We start from the raw sequence: 21,596 nt of genomic DNA on the forward strand, positions 1-21,596 counted from the left end.
TACTTCAGTTGCAGACACATCACCACCTTTTCCACAGACTGTTTTGAAATTAACATTATGGCATTTTCTAAAACAATCTAACCAACCATTGCTAGCTACAAAATTCTCAACTTTCAGATTATTTGAGATTTCTCTAGCTTTTTCTTGTAACATTGGTCCACTCACACACCGTTTCTTCACTCAAGCACACTTGAACCACTCGTATACCGCAACGTTCACTTCTGAAAAAAACTGACTCCCGCTTTCTTTTCACTCCTCGATTCCTATTTTCCTCCCACTCCTTTAAAATTTCAGTTCTATTCTTCACAATAGTGTTTATTTGAGTTTTCCCGCAGTTGAATTTTTCGGCAAAGCTTTCTCACTGAAAATCCCTTGTCACTTTCTACAATCACATTTCTTCTTGCCTCGAGATCCAAACACGATCATCCCTTGTTACTCATGTTTAACAAACAACTGAAATGCTACATTATTTCTGTCTCATTAATTAGCACCTGTACTGTCTTTTCCTTCTCAAGTTGGCTACCTGAGCTCGACCTTATCAGCAACAATCTGAGTTATGAATAGAATGATGCAAGAAGGGAAAAAAAATCCCCAGGTAATTGAGTCAACAGTCTCTGGCAGAATTTCTGGGCAATTAGAATTCTCAGAATAGGCCTATACACCACTAGGTAGAACTGCATTCCAATGTACCTTCTCCCCCCTTGCACTCGAAATAATACAAACATTCAAAGGCGATTTCCTTATGTCTGAAGAATTGTTTTAAAAGAAAGGATGACATATGGTCCAGCATAATAAATTGTCCCGCAACGTGTTAAGTGTCCGCTTAAGTCAAGTGGACGGGACAAATGGTGATGTCCGCTGTCCGGAGTTTGAGGTGTCCACCTGAATGAGGCCAATTTAACACTTGTCTTATGTAAAATAAAATCGGTTCCAAGGAAAATTGTCCATATAGGGAGGTGTCCGCTGAATAAGGGTGTCCGTTAGGGCAGATTCGAATGTGTGTGTATATATATATATATATACATACACACACGCACCTGCCTTATGGACTTATTGCCTTTGAGCATTTTATCTACAAACTTCTGTAATAACTTGCCTCCACGATCCTCTATTTGCAAACTAGCTCTGTGCATTCGTTTAGTTCCTCACATTTCCCTTTATTGATAATTTATTTCATTTTAATGTTTGATTTAAGAAGATAAAGTTGGAATCCAAGAGGACTATTTGGGGCAAATATCAATAAGGAAGAGGAATTCAGGAATGGAATACTTTTATCAAGGGAAATGTTTGAAAGATTTCCAAGTTCTCTGAAATCATTTACGAGAAGACTAGGTAAACAACTGATAGGGAATCTGCCACCTGGGTGACAGTCCTAAGTGCATATCAATGATGAATGGAATTAATCGTAACATCACTTTCTATAAGTAGTACACATAAAAGCATTTTCCTAATAGACATAATATTGTGATTAAACATTTGAGTGAAATATATCATCAATAAAAGAACATGTGAACGGAGCCATGCAAATGAATACAACAGCTAATTAAGAAAATAAAAAAATTCATCATAATGAGGACTCGAACCTAGGTACCTCATATTACGAAGCAAGCGCCTTAGCCATTACGCTATGAGAATACTTGGGGAGAACCAGTTGCATATCATATAACTCCTTTTTTTCTTTTCTTTTTCACACTGATAGGTCTTATGGCCACAATAGCATAGGAAAGGGCTACGAGTGGAAAAGAAGCGGCCATGGCCTTAATTAAGGAACAGCTCCAGAATTTGCCTGGCGTGAAAACGGGAAACCACGAAAAACCACCTTCAGGGCTACCGACAGTGGGGTTCGAACCCACTATCTCCCAGATGGGCTCACAGCTGTGTGCTCCTTACCGCACGGCCAGTTCGCCCGGCATATAATAACTTATACCTGGTGTTTGAAAACTGAAAAATTTAAATTTGAAAATTAAAGCCCATTTGAGATGATTTCCAAATAGGTTTTGATTTTGTATCCCTGCCAAGTTACAAGATATTAAAATCATTCTATATTGACTGTTTTCACTTTAAAGGAAATTTAATAAGTCCTCCTGTTCAATACAAGCACAAACGTTTTTTACAGAAAATAACTTCATAACATCTAAAAAAATCCAATAAATAAAACACAAAGACCTGAAAACCATTCTTAAGAACGGTTCATTTTTGTTTAATGACCCTGAAAAATCCAAAATGATTATCATGAATCTGAAGCCTTCCACAGCGAAAGTGCTACCCAAGATCTATAAAGCCGACATCCCCGTAAGATCCATTATCAATTTCAGAAATAGTCTGACTTACAAAGTATCTCAGTTCTTTCACAAATTCTTTAAATCACGCTATCATTTTCAAGCCAATACATCAGTGAAATATTCTATAGAATGTTGCAATAAAATTAAGTACTTTAATTTATCCAAACACCACACACTTCATTCATTTGATATTACTAACATGTATGCTAATGTGCCCATTAACAACACCACCACACAACTGATTAAAAATGATCTTTCCAAATTCAGTAAATTAAGTATAGGCAAAATAGAAGAATTTATTCAGATTCCGAAATTCACATTGAAAACAATTTCTTCACTTTCAATAATGTCATTTACCGGGGTCACTGGCTTCAGGGATCCTTGCGGATATTTACATCGATCATTTAGAAGATTCTCACATTATTGCTAAGATTAAAAGCATTCAACGTTGGGCACGCTATGTGGATGACACGTTTGTTATTTTAGACTCTCGTATTACTAGCAGCAATACAATACTTGAACTTCTCAGCTCCACTGATCCACATATAAAATTCACCATAGAGTCAGAAAACAATAATGCCCTTAATTACCTGGATTTAACCATTATGCGCAACTATAATAACACTTCATCCTTTAAATATATCCAGAAAAAGCACCCACACCATCAATATCATCCAACAAACTTCTCTACACCCAGACATACATAAGAAAGCAGCTTACAATAGCATGGTACTCAGAGCATTAACCATTCCTTTATCTCGCAAGAATTACAAAAAGGAAAATAATACTATTTACAATATTGCAGAATACAACAGCTTCAACAGAACCTTCGTCAATAGATATAAAAGCAGACCTAAAGACTACCTTAGAAAAATACTTCGCTCCTAAACAAAAGTTTTCTACTTTCACATTCAATAGTAGTAGCATTTACCAAATCTATAATAATAATAATAATAATAATAATAATAATAATAATAATAATAATAATAATAATAATAATAGTAGTAGTAGTAGTAGTAGTAGTAGTAGTAGTAGTAGGCCTAGATACTTGAACTCCGAAGTTTACAAATTAGAAAGCCAATCCTGGAATTCCAGCTATGTTGGTTAAACAGGCAGCAATTTTGTCATAAGGTACGCTGAACACCACAACGCTCTCAAATATAACTGTTTTTCAGCTATGAGTGAGCAACATAAAGAATCCAGTCATGAATATACAACAATAGATAAAGATCTTAAGATCTTGCATTATGAGCAAAAAGGCACTTTGCTCAACATTCTCAAGAGCATCTACATCGATATAGATCAGTTTAGAAACCCCTCTCATAATTTAAATGAAATTAATGAAAAAAAAGAACATTCTACTTGAAACATTCATTCCATATATTTGTCAAAAACTTCTGTAATAAAAACAAACCCCGCCTCCATCTCTCCAACTTAACACCACTCCTCCCTCCCCCTCACCCCACCAGCTCAGCACCTCCCTCCCTTTCTCTCCTCCCATCCTTACAAACACAGCTGGACCAGCAACAGACATTACCAGTGAGAACGGGACCACCGAACTGAGAAGGTCTGGATGTTCGAGAGGGCAACTATTTAATAATTAAGTTTAAAGTTTTCTTCACGCTTATTTTTTACTCATTAGCACAAGTTTCTAATACACATTCAATTTTTCCATTACAGATATGAGCTTCATTGACGGTTTCTACTATGAGTCACTCACACTTTACCTGGCATTTGTTCTCTTCACAAACATTAGTTACCGCAATTTTTCTCGCTGCCCTCTTGATTACTTGTCATTGTGACTCAACGAAAACAGACTGTTATTTTCAATTTCAACACAGTGTATTTTCCTTGTTTTTAATTGCAACATACTGCACATTTAGACTAAGAGGCCCACAACCTTGGTATAATTACTTATTGTTTTAATTCCATCATGTCTCATTTGTTCTTAATACTTTTCTTAATTGTATTTTAACACATTCTTTTAGCGTCAATTATGTAAATTTTAACCTTTTGTCACTGAAGAAAAATTCAATGTTCCACTGGAACCGAACACTAGAGAGTCAGAATATCGTCTCACCGAAATACCGAGTCCTGGCTGGACATAGCTTCAATCTGCTGCACTTTTAGAGCTCCACCCCACCCGTATCGTAGAGATGGTAGCCTAGATAGCCGTGCTTTTATACTTGGAGCCTATGAAGCATCTCAAAACGTGGATATTATCCCCCTCTATAACTCCTAAAGTACTTGGTAGGTTTGGCTTAAAAATGAATACAATTTTATTGTTCCACATTCTCAATACTTAAGATTATTTAGCGTTTGTTAAAACATTATAGGTACTAGTTTCGGTCCGTTTTTTGGACCATCATCAGCCTAATCGAGAATATAAACAAAGACATAGTCTAAAATAAAATGATGTGGATGAAAAGGGGGATGAGATGGTAATGAAATGACATATAAAAGTAAAAACGTTATGCAAAGTTACAATAAATGTGGCCAGAACAAATCAAAAATTAACAGAAGTATAAAAGCATTATGATGTCATTTAAAGTCACTTGATGACAAAGTCTTAGATCGAAGGTTGAACTTGTGTTGCACACTTAAAATCAAGTGATATCTTATGTGAATTCCTGTGTTTCTGGACGGTTATAGGAGCAAGTTCCACAGTAGTTTTTGGTAGTTTTGGTAGTTTGGTAGTTTTGCTCAAAAATTTGACAGTTTGCAGCTGTTATTGTGGCCTCAACATTGGTGGTGCAAAAATAATTGTATCTTAACTCCAAATAGACTTTTTACAGATGGATCGGAACATGATCATAGATGGTCATGTTCGCTGGAGCGAGACCGGCCCGAAGCGGCCACGTCACTGCTCCGTATGTCAGCTGATGACTATTAATTTCCTTTGTTAAGTCCTTGCAGAGTTTCTTTGCAAAAGCTTGATATTTAATGTGTGTTGTAACTGTACAATTTAATTTTTTAAAAGAAATTATAATAGTCATGATATGGTTTTAAATTATACTATAATGTAGATGTTTAACCTCCTCGGGCCCGGCGTAACCTATAGGTTACATAGGTTCCCAATTTTTTATCTCGGTCGCCAAGCAGTGCAGGCCGCTACTAATGATTCCAGTACCATCTCAGACAGTGCGGCATCGGGTACGCTGATTTTCAGACATTTATCTCGCCACAGTTGGTCACAATGAATGTTTACAAAATGGAGTCCACAAGTTATTGGCGGAAATCGCATCACAGTGAAAGTAAGTACACTTTTCCAGTAATAATAATAGTTCTAGTATTCTAAAAAAGTGTAGTAATGATTCTACAAGTTCACTAATACGTAATTCATGAATAATTCTATAGGAATCGGCAAAGCGTAATGAACAGTGGCATATCTTGTAATGATGTAACCTACAGGTTACAGTGGGTCTCACTTGAAGTAATATTTTATAGGCCTTTATTCCAATGCGATTCTGGAAATTGTCAATGGGAACATGTCCGATATGTCCGACCTTTCTGATGACAAGAATGAAAGAACTTTCGTCACTTTACTTCCTGTAACGGGACACACATTCAGGAGGAGGATGAAGAAGATGGCAAAGGAGAAAATGATCAAGAAAGTGTCCAGTACAAGGGTACCTGGAAGAGGTCTGATGTATTTGAACCATTTTCCCCAGCACCTCCACCAGAACCTGTACAAGAGCTGAAAATAGTCCCTCCTCTCTCAAGATTCTACAGATATGTTGGAAGCAACATATTTGCCACACTGATGGAGTTTACAAACCGTAGATACCTACGTGACAAAGAGATTTGTTTGGATGCCACAGTAAACGAGATGAGGAACATTTTTGCTAACACCATTATTATGTCTTATTTGAAATATCCCTGTTTACAAATGTATTGGGCCAGGAAGACCCGGGTCCCACAGATTGCGAACAAAATATCAAGAGCAAGATATTTCAAGATAAGGTGCGACCTGAAACTTGTAGATGACACAGAAGTGGATGCAAATGAAAAATTGAGTGACAAGTATTGGAAGTTGAAACTACTGATCAATAATATTCAGCAGGCTTGCCTAGATAACCCACAAAGTGACAAACATTCCATTGATGAACAAATAGTACCATTCTGGGGGCAGGTAGGTGTCAGTTTGTCAGAGGAAAGGCAAATCCATGTAGCCTGAAAAATTTTGTCTATGCTGCTCCAGATGGGCTACCAGTTGACATTTTTTGTTTGAAGGAAAGGGAGATAGTATTCTGAATGATGCTGCATTTCACAATCTGGATATCAGTGCAAAAGTGATAATTTGATTATGTAGATCTCTACCACCTAGCTCAGCAGTATACAGTACATGGACAGATTTTTCAGTTCAGTTCATCTGTTGGATATTCTCCATTCTGAGTGTGAACTACAAGGCACAGGAACTTTGCAAAAAAAAAATACAGGATACCGACTGATGAGCTTTGGACTGATGCTGACATGATAACGGCAGGAAGAGGAACCTATGATATGTTAGTGAGAGATGACTGTCAAGTATCTGGTATGACAACAAGCCTGTCATTTTAGCTTCCAGTGAAGTAGGGGCTGTCAGTTTAGCATTAACCTCTTAATGTTTACATGTTAAGCCTCCATGAAATGTAAATTATCGTGTAGACGTGAAGGTGAAAACACAACAGAAACACTGTGTTGTTCTTACATTATTATTTCAAAGAATATTTAAATCAAAAACACTTATCAGTATAATTTTCAGGGAGTCTGTACATCAACAGGTTCCACCTTTTCACGGAGTGTTTATATCAACAGGTCCCACCACATCCTCCCTCCCCTAGACCACATCCAGTGGTATGACCAGCTGAATAGGTCTCACAATTCGACCTCCTCCAGGAGTGGGAAGCATTACAGTCCATCTCTTCACTCTTCCAGTTCCATCACTAGTCCTTCCTCCACGAGTGACGTGGCTTCACCTGGTCTAGAACAAGGACGATGTCTCCAACCTGTAATCTTGAATACTTGCTTGGTGGACGTCTAACATGATGAAAACTCTGAAGTAGCATCAAGTACTCCCTACTCCAGCGTTTCTGTAGTCATCAGCTGATTTTTGTTGCTGCCTGAACTCTCTTGTCAAATCTGACTTTTTGCTGAGACTCTGATCCCATAGGTGATGTTGATTGGTCCCCAATAAGAAAATGTGCTGGTGTCAGCACCTTGTTGTCGCCTTGAGTGATAGATCTGGAGTTGCGTGCGGCTTCAGTGCTGATGAGTACAGTCGCAGTCCTCCTTCATTCATGCTTGTTTGACCCAATATTTTTCGAAGACGCGGTTCACAGGTCCGACCATTCTTTCCCACCATCCTCCCCACCAAGCCGCTCTGGGAGCGATTAATTTCCAGGTGATTCTACTGTATGTTGAGTGAGGAAGTGGTGGGTCTTGGCAGCAACTAGGGTTGTAATTAACTCTGATAATTCTTCGTCAGCACCATGAAATGTCCTTGCATTGTCCGAGTAGATCACATTTGGTATTCCACATCAGCCAACGAACCTCTGAAGTGACATCAGAAATTTGTCTATTGTCATGCCACTGCAAAGCTCTAGATGAACTGCTCGTATACTTGCACATGTGATGAGCATTATGTATGTTTTTGCCGTCACTCCTCTGTTCCTTATGTAAAGGGATCCTGCAAAGTCTCTTCCAGTAGTATTAAATGGTTTTGAAGGTGTCACTCGTTCAGGTGGTGGTGGCAGTGGTAGGGCTTCTGTTTGTCCACTTAGAGGGCTGTTCATAATTTTACATGACAGACAGGTGCATAAAACTTCTTCACTGCGTAATGGCCTCTCAGTATCCAAAATTGGTTTCAAAGTTCGGACAACAAAATGCGAACTCCCAAGTGGCATAATCTGATGCGTGGCTCTCTAATCAACAAGGCTGTGAAGCGATGAGAGCCGTCCAGAATAATGGGCTGTCTCCGGTCCTAAGTGATATCAGCATATCGAAGCCGTCCCCCTAAGTGGATGAGTTTGCCATCAGGGAAGGGATTGAAACGGGCTATTTTAGATTCCCTTTCTACTGGCTGATTATTCTGTAGAGCCTGCATTTCATGTGTGAAAATCCCTTTCTTTGTACTGGCTGGTCTGTTTGTAGACATATTCTCGTTGAACTGTTTTAATCCAGTAAGAACGTGTTGTTTCTAATTCTTGAGCTCCATCATTTTCCTTCTGGCAAGTGTTATATACAAATAGAAAAATCCATGCAGTTGTGCGAAGCAGTAGCCAGTATGAGCTGAATTTGGGGTTGGGGCTTGGGGCTTGGTAACTATCATAATTTATCGCACGATCTTATCTTCAGGAAGTGTTGTATCCAATGGAATCTTGTGGGTTGGCCAACAATTCTTCAGAATGGAGGATCTATTAAAGTCTGTGCCACCAGTGATTACAGGCTTCAATTTTGTCTCCTTTGAGATCCCGTGACAAAATGGCTGAGTTATTCTTCCCAGGGTAACATTTTCACTGACAAGGATTTATTTGTGACTGTATCTCAGTCCCCCAATTGGCTACAAAAGTCTTCCATTTGTTGGGGTTTCTTTGTATCCAGCCCAATGCAACAGTGGCATCGGTCCTGAGAGTGGCCTTATAAAAACAGTTCCAGTTTTGGAAGATTTTCTCTTTTCATAGGCATAAGCCTGTTCTTACTGCATGTCAAATGAACTGTCGTGTGGCTTGCCAGGTCTGATTGAATGTAAATGACTACTCCATATGCCCTCTCCGAAATATCACAAAATACATGAACGTAAAAGCTGTTTTCTCGTGGCGTAGCTACCCGTCGGGGAATTCGTATATCAGATGATGATCGGCTGGATATACAAGCAAGCCAGCAGATTACAAGATCATTAGATAAGCTCCTATCACATTTTATGCCTCTACACCATGTGTCCTGTAACAGTATTTTACCAATAATGGAGACAAGAGACAATAATCCCAGAAGATCATAAAAGTTTGCACTGGTTTGCAGGAGCTGTCAATCAGTAGTTGGGACATCTTGTAATGTCTACGCGATACTGTCAGGATCGATGTAAGGGCAATCATTCTCTGCATTCCATTGAGCTCCTAGAACTGATGTCACATTCTGCATATCTCAACCTTCAGCATTCCAGATAGCTGTTAAGTCCCTTGAATTGGAGGCCTATTTAGAACAGAGCAGTCAGCTATTAAAGTGTAACTGCTTCATCACTGTTCTCCGTGCCGATAACAAAGTTGTCCATAAATGTGCTAGTGTCTACAACAGTCGCAACGATGGGAAAGCTGTCCTTGTGTTCTGCTGCGTGTTACTTCAGCGTCACTGAATGTAGAAATGGAGACGCGTTAAACCAAACGGTAGTTGAGTGAAGCGATAAATTGCAATTTTGTCCAATGTCTAATAATTCTCTTCAGTGTCCTGAGTAACTTCACACTATAAGAACCTCGTCAAATTTCTATCCTTTTCATTTAGGGTAAGTAGGAAAAATGCTTGAGTGATGTCACAGATGATAGCTGCAAAATACATTCTAAACCGCACGAGAAGGGTTAGAGTAGTTCAACAACAATAAAGGTGTTAGGGTATCTAACAAAAGGTTGGGTCCCATCTCCAAGGCATCATTTAAGGATGGTGAATTCTTCTCATGGCAGAAGTATCGAAAACAATTCTCCACTTCACACTTACCAGTCTACTCCTATTACAGCTAGATGGGGAAGATAGGTTTCTCGTACTGTCTCTTTTATAGGTGTATGTTCCACTTGCCCATTGGTAATATGGTCCAACATGTGAGAATTATATGTGCCTCTCAAGGCTCTCTAGTCTTCTGCATAACAACGTCAGACGTGCCTCTGCATTCTGTTGATTGTTTGGCAGAATCAAATCAGCTTTCCTGGGAAGAGAAACTACTGGTAATTGATTTTCTACTCAGAAGGATGATCGAAATTCTTCCATAATCGTATCGTTAGTGCCCAACATCTGACCCGTGTTTGCGCTTATTCCGATTCCACTGAAGTCCCAGAAGTTTCTAACTTTGTTGTCTAGAAGTGGTGGTGTCATCTAATCTAGATCAATGAGGTTCACTGTAACTGAGTTTACAGATATTCTGAAACTATTTCCACTGAGCACCCATCCAATATCGTGAAAATGAAGACAAGGGAGCATGAAATTCATATAGAAGTGGCAACCTTTACCACATTCCGATAATGAACGCTTCTTATTAGAACTTCTACTGGAAAGTCTTCCCCTTCTTTCTTTGTGTCTGCAAAATTCAATTTATGGGTGCGCATGAGAGCAGTGATGTCTTTAACGCTAGTCTCGGCAGTAAATGCATGAGAATATCGAAAGCAATTATGTCAATTTTGGAGCTAGTTGCAGTGCCATTCATAGTGAAACAAACAGATATTCTGATTCAAAACTGCCCAATTATAATCCCTCTACTTGAAGCTTTAAATCCTCAATCAATTTGTTTGCGATAAAGCTAGACTGGCTTCCGCTGTCAAACACAAAATGCTTAACTCTGGTGAGTCCAGTGAATCCAGTAACGATGATGCGAGCAGTTTGTAAATAAGTAAAGCTTTTGGAAGAGACACCAATGCTGCCAACAGAAGTGGTAATATCGTGGCTTGTGGTGTTTTTGCTTCTTGCATTTAGAGCATCATGCCTTTTCCTACAGTTAGACCCTGTGTGTCCAGTATTCAGACATAGGAAATTATTCAAACTCTTCCATTTGCTTATCTGAAAATTTACGTCTGTGATGGACTTACAGTCTTGTCCCCAATGAGATTGGGCCTCGCAGAATACACAGAGTGACTGTGGGTTTCCCCTATTCCTTTGTGGAGTCTTCTCGGTTCTGGTGCGGACGTGAAATGCTGCAGCTGTAGGAACAAACTCCGATGAAATGTGTGGATTGCCGCATATACAGGCTTATTACAATGTACAAACTTCATCATATAGATCCGCACTGATACAGTTTAAATTAAGAACTAGTGTTAGGTTTAATGCTCCACCCAATCAATACACTTCACTTTACAAGTGAAAACACATTCAATATTAAAATATATTGAACATTCTTTGGTACATGTTCCGTCTAATTTAAGACTTCTTCAGCCATAGTGTCTCATTACAGATGAAGATACATCATTGTTGCTGTCTAATACTTTTAAAAATGGACGAACCCATGTCCTTTACGAACTGTTTGAGAATACACTAAAGACAATAAACACTATTTTTCATAAGAGAATACACTAAAGACAATAAACACTATTTTTCATAAAATTGTGCATCACTTCTTGTAAAAAATATTCACAAGTTAAAATTTGAATGATATTTCTTTAAAATATGACATACACTGCTGACAGCCGGTAGCTTCAGGACTGACTGAGGGAGATTTGAACTTTGGCTTCAGAAAAGGAAAATGGGACCATATCCACATCATAATATTAAAAGCTTTAATTCTTATGAAAATTCCTTTCAAAAAACAAGGTATTTCTGGTAGCAGGAAACTAACGATTTTGAGACAGCCTGTTGTATGGTGTAGATCTGCTTTAATTCTTATGAAGATTCCTTTCAAAAGCAAGGTCTAGAAAGAAAGAGATATATATAATTAATGGGTTTAAAACCCTAGAAAATTAAAAAAAAATGAGTTTCCATCACGATTGCGTGACATAAAAACCTACCATCAAAGTTGGTGAAACTCCCTATAGCTGGTTCCCATCCGATCCTTGCTCTGACTTGCTTCTCTCTACGCACTGCGCGTGTTATAATTATGTTTCCTCTTGCCTGGCGGAACTTGGCTAAGGGAGGTACGAGGGGGAGCAGCACTATTAGTGGGGGAAGGGGAAACAGCTCCGCCTATATGCAGAACGGAAGGGCGGGATATTTGTTTTAGAGAAGGTGACTTCAAATTATTACTTACTTATCACTTAGGCCTACTCATTACTTATGTTCATATGCCATAACTAATATGTATGCAAATATCCTGGTCAATAAAACAATAGATATTATTAGAATGAATTTAACTAGTCAAGGTCAACTGGGGAAGTTATAGATTGTGTAACCGTACAACAGGGTTACAGACTCCATTCTGTATTTATTATTATTATTATTATCATTATTATTATTATTATTATTATTATTATTATTATTATTATTATTATTATTATTAACCCGATTCATTAGATTTTATATATTCTGTTTCTCATCAATTAGACTGTAATAATTAGGTATCACGTATATTATTGTATTTCATCATAGGTTAAGTGAATATGTTTGTAATTATTCTGTATTGTAGTAAGTGAGATTTGTTGGTTTCATATTGTCATGCTGTGGCTTGTAACTTTGGCTAGATGAGCTGGCATAGTATTTTGCAATCGAGGCTATGTTTAACTGGGAATGTTGTGTACAAGGAGATTTCCCGGTGACGCATTCGGTACAGTCATTCTCGGACCGCTTGGGTACGCTTAGACGACGCTTGACTGATGACATCAGTGCGTGGACACGTGATTGCGACCAAGTGTCAGTATTCGCCAGCTACTGTATGTGGAAGTGGAAGGGATGAACAGTGAGTGGGGAGATGAGTCGTCATCGCGAGGTGATATAAGTCGAGGCAACGGTAGTGAGAGATTCAGATGATATCAATCAGTTGATAGTACTCAGTTCATCAGATCTACTCAGTTCATAAGCAGTTGATATCGTGCAGATCATATGTTACAGTCAGAGGTATCAAATGGAAGAAGTGGTCTTAGTGTGATGGTAAGAGCTAAGAGTTGTGTTTTCAAGAGGTCCGGTAATAATCGAGGAGGTCTACAAGTGGTGCTTGTATCCGAGCAGAAACGGGTACTATGCTGATAAAGAAACATCATCTTCTTGTGAGGATGGACTTCACAAGATGTCTCAATAATATTTTCCAATTATTTATAATATATTGAGTGGACGTAATTACATTGGAGCTCCCTACACGCGTACATGGTATGTAGGCCAACTCCTTGTTATATAAGAAGATAACAACAGACGGCTCCCGACTTCAGCTCACAGGTTTTCCCAAGAATTTTCAAGTTCAACAGCGGTGTATGCAGACAACAGGTAATTAAAGCATCAGACATGTTATGCATTCATAACATGAAGAAGAGTGTAATCAGCGGCGATATCACATCTCACTTCAAGTTCATGCCAATAGTTTTTTTGTTTAGATTAAATTTTCCTTTTCTTTGTACCGCAAATCTCACGATATATTTCTTTTGTTAAATTAAAAGACGTAAATGATTGTTCATTGTGACGTAAATTATAGTCATAAACTCAGTTTTATTTTAATTATAATAAGTGATTCCAGTTCCATGTACAATCCTCAATTGTGGAAATGCAACAGTAATTTAATATTGTCCTGATCCATATCCCTGTATATTGCCAGATATGTGAGTTTATCACCTCACGCCTTGAGATAATTGATATAAGAGGTATGCTCTACCGAATTTTGTTGTTTTTCTTAAAAAAGCAACTGGCGCTCAAACAAATGTTATTTATATTATGTGGAAGATATGAAGGTATAATAGTAGTGGTCAGAGTAGCCACAAAGTGTCGCCAGCAACGTGGGACTCGAAAGGTTCAGAAAAAGTGATTCTGAATGGCAATATACATGGATCAGTTCTTTTAATGAGTACGCACATGTTAAATTCACCGAGTAATGTTAGGAAGGTCATTTTGTTGAAGTTTGTATTTAAGGGGTAATGTCAGAGGAATTGCAAGGGGAAATAGCTTTGAGATCGCGAAAAATTAGTAGGAAACCGAAGATGGACAAGGATAGCAATATGCAGTCAGGTGATGAGGCTGAGGTTATTGTGTCCAAGGAAATCCAAGGTGGTAACATAAATAGGAAGTTGGTGACTAAGGTGGGACCTACTGAAAGTCAGAAAATAGTAGAAACTGAGGAAAACGCTGTCACGCAAGATCAAAGTAAAGGGGTGATTGACCTGGGTTTATTTAATTTGCTGATGTCCAAAATGACTGAGCAGAATAATATCATTAGTGAGAAAATTGAATCTCAGAATATTATTATGAGTGAGAAAATTGAAACGGTTATTAGGGAGAAAATTGAATCTCAGAATAATATTATGAGTGGGAAAATTGAAGCTCAGAGTAAGGTCATAAATAGTATTAATAAGAAGATTGATGATGTTAGTAATAAGATAGATCATAAGGTGTTAGAAATAAGTAAGCAAATTAATAATTTAGAAAGTAAGGTAAATAGGGAGTGTAGTGACATCAGAGCTGAGATGGAATTGGGTCGGAGCAATCTCCATACTGAAATCGAACAAATTAGTGAGACATGCATCAAACAGATTGATGAATTAGGCGCCAAGATCGAGTCCAATAAAGGAGAAATCAATGAGTTAGTAGAAGAAAGGTTTGAAAAGATAACCAATACAGTGGGGCAAGAAACTAGGAAATGTATTAGTAGGGTAGAACAGGTGGAAAGAAAACTTGGAGAAGTAGGTGATCTAGGGAGTGAGCAGAAATCATTATCACAGAAGGTGAGAGAATCGGAAAAAAAGTTGGAGGAATTAAGAAAAATTCAAGAAAAGACTGAGGAAACAGTGGAAGAAAAATTTCTGAGTTGCCAGAGAGTACTCCAGCAAGAAGTGCGTGATAGTAGAAATGTACGTGAAATAATTGTAAATAATGGTTTAATCACTAGAGATCATGACTTACCTAAGTTTTCTGGGAAAGAATTTAACCCGATGGAATTTATGAGAGTAGTAGAGAAGAAATTTGCTGTTCAATTAAGAGACAATATTATTAGCTGGGAAACTGTATTGGAGATCTTATCTAATGCTTTCGTAGGAGAGACTAAGTCTTGGTTTCAAGTATATAAAAGCTCGATGTCTAGTCTAACTGAATTTAAGGAGAAATTCATGGCTAAATTTTGGAGTGAAGGTGTTCAGAGTAGAGAGAGAGAGAGAGTAATGTTTGGCAGGTATAATTCTAACGAGGGTGTTAGAATGACTGAATACTTTTTGGCTCATGTTTTGGTGTGGAGAAATTTAGAATGTATTGGACCTGAGGCTGATATAGTTAGACTTATGGCTAAGCACTATCCCGATAGAATAAGAGAAGCTGTTTGTATGCAAAGAGTGGAGACTATTAAGGAAATGGAGATTTTGTTGGAAAGTTTTGATGCTTTAAGTAGTAGCTTGAATAATAGTAGGACACCTAATAGGAATGTAGAAGGAAGGGGTAACCAATCTAATAATCAGGACAGGACTATGAATAATCGTAACTACAGAAGAGAATATCAGGAGAGACCTAATAATAATTTCCACAGGGAGAGAAATTATCAAAATAGTTCGGAAAATTTCAGGACTGGGAGGCGTGATTATGGTAATCAACCAGAAGCTGGGAGGCGAGAGAATACAGGCCATAATAATAATAATAATGACGCTAGAGGAAATAGGCAACAGGGGAGGCCGACTGAGGTGTGTAACCAACAAGTCGTAACCGAACCAAGTACTTTAAACGCGCAACGGACTGTATAAACAGGTCACTGAGACAGTCCGTAAATGGTAAGTTCACGTATAAGGTAGATAAGTATGTTAATGTCGACCAGCCTATAGTTGTAAGTGAACATGATTGTGACCTAAGTAGCAATAATTCAAATGTTTTAAGTGACGACTTAATCGTAGACAATAAATTTTATAAGTGTAATTTAAATTTAGATATAAGGCAAGATTTGTTAAGTGATCTTATATTATGTAATGAGGATAATTTAAGTAGTGTTACTGTTACACCGACGATTGAACTGCTGATATGGGGCAGAAAAGTTAAGATTTTGTTGGACTCTGGTAGTGAGAAGTCATGTGTAAATTCCAAGCTGTATGAGGAAGTTTTAAGAGAGAAGTATGAGGTAGCGGAAATTCCAGTGAGGAATACGTTCATCGTAACAGCTGTTGGGAACAAGTCTCAAAGAGTGAATAAACAAATAGCTGTCCCCATTAGCATAAGTGGAGAATGTATTTTCCAACCATGCTTAGTAGTGCCTAATTTAGTTTATGCCGTTATTTTAGGTACTGACTGGTTAACGTGTCACAAGGCTAAATTAAATTTTGATCTGTGTAATGTCAATCTTATTTGGGGAAAGAGTAGCAGGGAAGTCAGTTTACCATATGATGTTTTGTCAGAAATTAGTGCGAATAAAGTGTGTTCTAGTACGGAAGGATCTTGTGAAATTCCTAATATGAGGAAAAATATTGATGTCTGCCATGTGTCTATACAGAGAGATTCTAGAGATGAATTGTATGAGACAGTGGAGAAATGTAATTTAGCGGAAAGTCAGAAGGACGAATTGTGTGAATTATTGATATCACATAGTGATGTTTTTAGCGATCGGCCTGGTAGAACACATCTTTACGAACACAAATTTAATGTTATTGATAACTCAACTTTTGTAGGACCGAAATATCCCATTCCGTTAAAATACGCTAGCGCTGTTGAAGAGCAGATTGACATTATGCTAGATTATAATATAATTGAACCATCATGTAGTCCTAATTTAAATCCACTTGTTATTATACCTAAGATGGATAACACGGTAAGATTGTGCATGATAATTTTTGTAAGACTATATTGGATGAATTTGAGCTTGGTGACAAGGTTTTACTCAGAGTGCCACTCCCGTCATCAGCAGAAGCTGGTCAATTTTCTAAGTTTTTCTTATTATATCAGGGATACTTCACCGTAATGAAACGGATTGGGAAATGTGCTTATTCATTAGAAGACAAGGAAGGAAATATCGTAGGCACATATAATATAAGAAATCTTAAGAAATATATCATGTGAGTTTGTTGATTAATTTTCATTATTATGTTAATTCACCATGTTTTATGAAGCTGGCATTGCGAACAGGACTTCAGTGAAATTAGCGTGTGTTGTGATATTAAGTGAAGCATGGCAGTGCAATAAACTCCAGTGCTTGGAGACAGTGTATATAATGAAACGTCTTCGAGAATTACTTTTGAACACTCAATGAACGTTTGAAACGACAGAAGTGAGAAAGAAATGTAATCTGTATGTAAATAATACTGTATAATCAAAGTGAAAATGATAATTGATAAATGTTTTATATGTGTAACAACGAACATCCAGATGGATGATACTATGTACCAAATTTGTAAAGGTCATTTTTATACATGTATATATGGTGTACTCGATTTCAGGTGATTGTGTATATATTTCATGAATCAATCGATTCATTTAATCGATTATTTCATGAGGGAGGCGTTCTGTAACCGTACAACAGGGTTACAGACTCCATTCTGTATTTATTATTATTATTATTATTATTATTATTATTATTATTATTATTAACCCGATTCATTAGATTTTATATATTCTGTTTCTCATCAATTAGACTGTAATAATTAGGTATCACGTATATTATTGTATTTCATCATAGGTTAAGTGAATATGTTTGTAATTATTCTGTATTGTAGTAAGTGAGATTTGTTGGTTTCATATTGTCATGCTGTGGCTTGTAACTTTGGCTAGATGAGCTGGCATAGTATTTTGCAATCGAGGCTATGTTTAACTGGGAATGTTGTGTACAAGGAGATTTCCCGGTGACGCATTCGGTACAGTCATTCTCGGACCGCTTGGGTACGCTTAGACGACGCTTGACTGATGACATCAGTGCGTGGACACGTGATTGCGACCAAGTGTCAGTATTCGCCAGCTACTGTATGTGGAAGTGGAAGGGATGAACAGTGAGTGGGGAGATGAGTCGTCATCGCGAGGTGATATAAGTCGAGGCAACGGTAGTGAGAGATTCAGATGATATCAATCAGTTGATAGTACTCAGTTCATCAGATCTACTCAGTTCATAAGCAGTTGATATCGTGCAGATCATATGTTACAGTCAGAGGTATCAAATGGAAGAAGTGGTCTTAGTGTGATGGTAAGAGCTAAGAGTTGTGTTTTCAAGAGGTCCGGTAATAATCGAGGAGGTCTACAAGTGGTGCTTGTATCCGAGCAGAGACGGGTACTATGCTGATAAAGAAACATCATCTTCTTGTGAGGATGGACTTCACAAGATGTCTCAATAATATTTTCCAATTATTTATAATATATTGAGCGGACGTAATTACATTGGAGCTCCCTACACGCGTACATGGTATGTAGGCCAACTCCTTGTTATATAAGAAGATAACAACAGACGGCTCCCGACTTCAGTTCACAGGTTTTCCCAAGAATTTTCAAGTTCAACAGCGGTGTATGCAGACAACAGGTAATTAAAGCATCAGACATGTTATGCATTCATAACATGAAGAAGAGTGTAATCAGCAGCGATATCACATCTCACTTCAAGTTCATGCCAATAGCTTTTTTGTTTAGATTAAATTTTCCTTTTCTTTGTACCGCAAATCTCACGATATATTTCTTTTGTTAAATTAAAAGACGTAAATGATTGTTCATTGTGACGTAAATTATAGTCATAAACTCAGTTTTATTTTAATTATAATAAGTGATTCCAGTTCCATGTACAATCCTCAATTGTGGAAATGCAACAGTAATTTAATATTGTCCTGATCCATATCCCTGTATATTGCCAGATATGTGAGTTTATCACCTCACGCCTTGAGATAATTGATATAAGAGGTATGCTCTACCGAATTTTGTTGTTTTTCTTAAAAAAGCAACTGGCGCTCAAACAAATGTTATTTATATTATGTGGAAGATATGAAGGTATAATAGTAGTGGTCAGAGTAGCCACAATTGACCAATTCATGAAAATTCTGGAGTTAATCACAAAAAACAATTATTTTATGTTCAACAACACTATTTATAGTCGCAATGGGAGCTCCAGCTTTGGGAATCCTGGGCAATATTTATTTAGAGCATTTAGAACACCACAAAATAATTGGACATATTCAAGGTTTGGATTTTTGGGCAAGATTCGTGGATGATACCTTAGTAATAATAGATCAACGTTATAACAACAGTAACAATATATTACAATTTTTAAATTCATTAGATGAAAGAATAAAATTTACACTTGAAAACAAGGATAATGCTTTAATTTTCTTGGATGTGACCGTTAAGAGGGAACCCGGTAAGTTCTCTTATAAAGTATATAGAAAAGATACGTTTACTCCGGTGAGCATTAAAAATGTTTCTTTACATCCTGGGAGTACTAAGAGAGCTGCTTACTTCAGTATAGTTTATCGAGCCTTCAATTTACCTTTATCTCATACGGAAAGTGAAAAAGACTTATGGTACATACCGGTACAGAAGATAGCCAATATGAATGGGTACAGTGTTAATACCATTAATAAAATTATAAGTAAAGCAAACAAAAGAACATAAGAGAATCACAGGAGTTCAAAGTATGCTACTTTTACATATACAAACCCAGGGATTTTTCAAATCACAAAATAATTTAAGAAACACAACTATCAAGTCTCACTTTTAACAAAGAACAATTATGGTCATATATTTTATAAATATAATAGTGTAAATTACAATAAAGAGAATTACTTAGGTTCAAGATAAACTTAAGTGTAATCAATGTGTTGTCACGTACATGGGACAAACAGGTAGGAGTTTTTCAAACTATGTGTCTGGAACACGTCAATGCTAACAGACACAGGAGGTATTCTGCTATGAGTGTCCATATGGGAGATACGGGTCACCAATATACTGACATAAATAGAAATCTAACCATATTTTAAAAAGTTTTTTTTTTTTTTGCTATTTGTTTTACGTCGCACCGACACAGATAGGTCTTATGGCGACGATGGTATAGGATAGGCCTACGAATTGAAAGGAAGCGGCCATGGCCTTAATTAAGGTACAGCCCTGGCATTTGCCTGGTGTGTAAAATGGGAAACCACGGAAAACCATCTTCAGGGTGCCGACAGTGGGGCTCGAACCCACTATCTCCCGATTACCGGATACTGGCCAAACTTAAGCGACTGCAGCTATCGAGCTCAGTATTTAAAAAAAAAAAAAAAAAAAGTGAGCAAAGGGAACATGATAAGCACATACGAAAATATTTATATAGGTTACGACCAGAGTTTTAACACAAACAAAATTTGAATGACGTACAAGAGAACAAAAATCCGTTACATGAGCAGATACCGTTGCTTTTATCATCACAAAAAATTAATAATTTGAAGTCACCTCCTCTGAAACAAACATCCCACCCTTCCCTTCTGCATATAGGCAGAGCTGTTTCTCCTTCTCCCACTAATAGCACTGCTCCCCCTCCTACCGCCACTAGCCAAATTCCGCCGGGCGAGAGAAAACAATTATAACACACGCGGTAGCATGGCGAGAAGCAAGTCAGAGCGAGGCTCGGATGGGAACCAGCTATAAGGAGTTTCACCAACTTTGATGGTAAGTTTTTATGTCACGCAATCGTGATGGAAACTCATTTCTTTAATTTTCTAGGGTTTTAAATCCATTAATTATATATATCTCTTTCTTTCCAGACCTTGCTTTTGAAAGGAACTTTCATAAGAATTAAAGCTTTTAATGTTCTGATGTGGATATGGTCCCATTTTCCATTTCCGAGGCAGGAGGTCAAATCTCCCATCAGTGCACTGAAGCTATCAGCTACCAGCACTGCATGTCATATTTAAAAACAAATCATTCAAATTTTAACATGTGAAGAATTTTTACAAGAAGTGATGGACAATTTCATGAAAAATAGTGTTTATTGTCTTTAATGTATTCTCAAACAGTAAGTAAAGGACATGAGTTCTTCCATTTATAAAATTATTAGAAAGCAACATTGAAAATCCTCAGCCTGTTTCCAGTCATTCAACCAGATCAGGAGTGGAATGAAGCCCCCTTCTAGCGGCGAGGATGGGAATTGTGCCAGCTGCCGAAGCCTGTCGCACTCTTCTGGGTAAACAGCAACAATATGTATCGTAATCTGTTACAAGATGCTATGGCTGAAGAAGCCTTAATTACACGAAACATGTGCCGATGAATGTTTAATATATTTTAATATTGAATGTGTTTTCACTTGTAAAGTGAAGTGTATTGATTGGGAGGACCCAAACCTAATACTAGTTCTTAATTTATACAGGGTTATTCAAAAAGAAGGAACAGATTTCAAACACATTTCTTCCAAACCACAAAAGATAGAAACATGATTCCTGGAAAGAGAAAAAGTTCAATTTTCACTTTTATATGAGCACCATGTGTTGCACGACAAATATCAAAACGGTGGCTTATTTCTTGCCACACACGAATCAGGTGGTCTCTAATTATTGAAGTCACACCTTCAACAATTCGATGTTGCAAACTTTCAAGAATGTC

The 21,596-nt window shown here is 37.5% G+C and overlaps 1 protein-coding gene across 1 annotated transcript in view; it reads right to left on the reverse strand.

Moving 5' to 3' along the window:
- The window catches only part of Lrr47 (Leucine-rich repeat 47), a 112,771-nt gene that overhangs the window by 69,904 nt on the left and 21,271 nt on the right, over positions 1-21,596 (reverse strand). The window lies entirely within an intron of this gene.

This window comes from Anabrus simplex, chromosome 1, assembly GCF_040414725.1.
Source record: "Anabrus simplex isolate iqAnaSimp1 chromosome 1, ASM4041472v1, whole genome shotgun sequence".
NCBI lineage: Eukaryota > Metazoa > Arthropoda > Insecta > Orthoptera > Tettigoniidae > Anabrus > Anabrus simplex.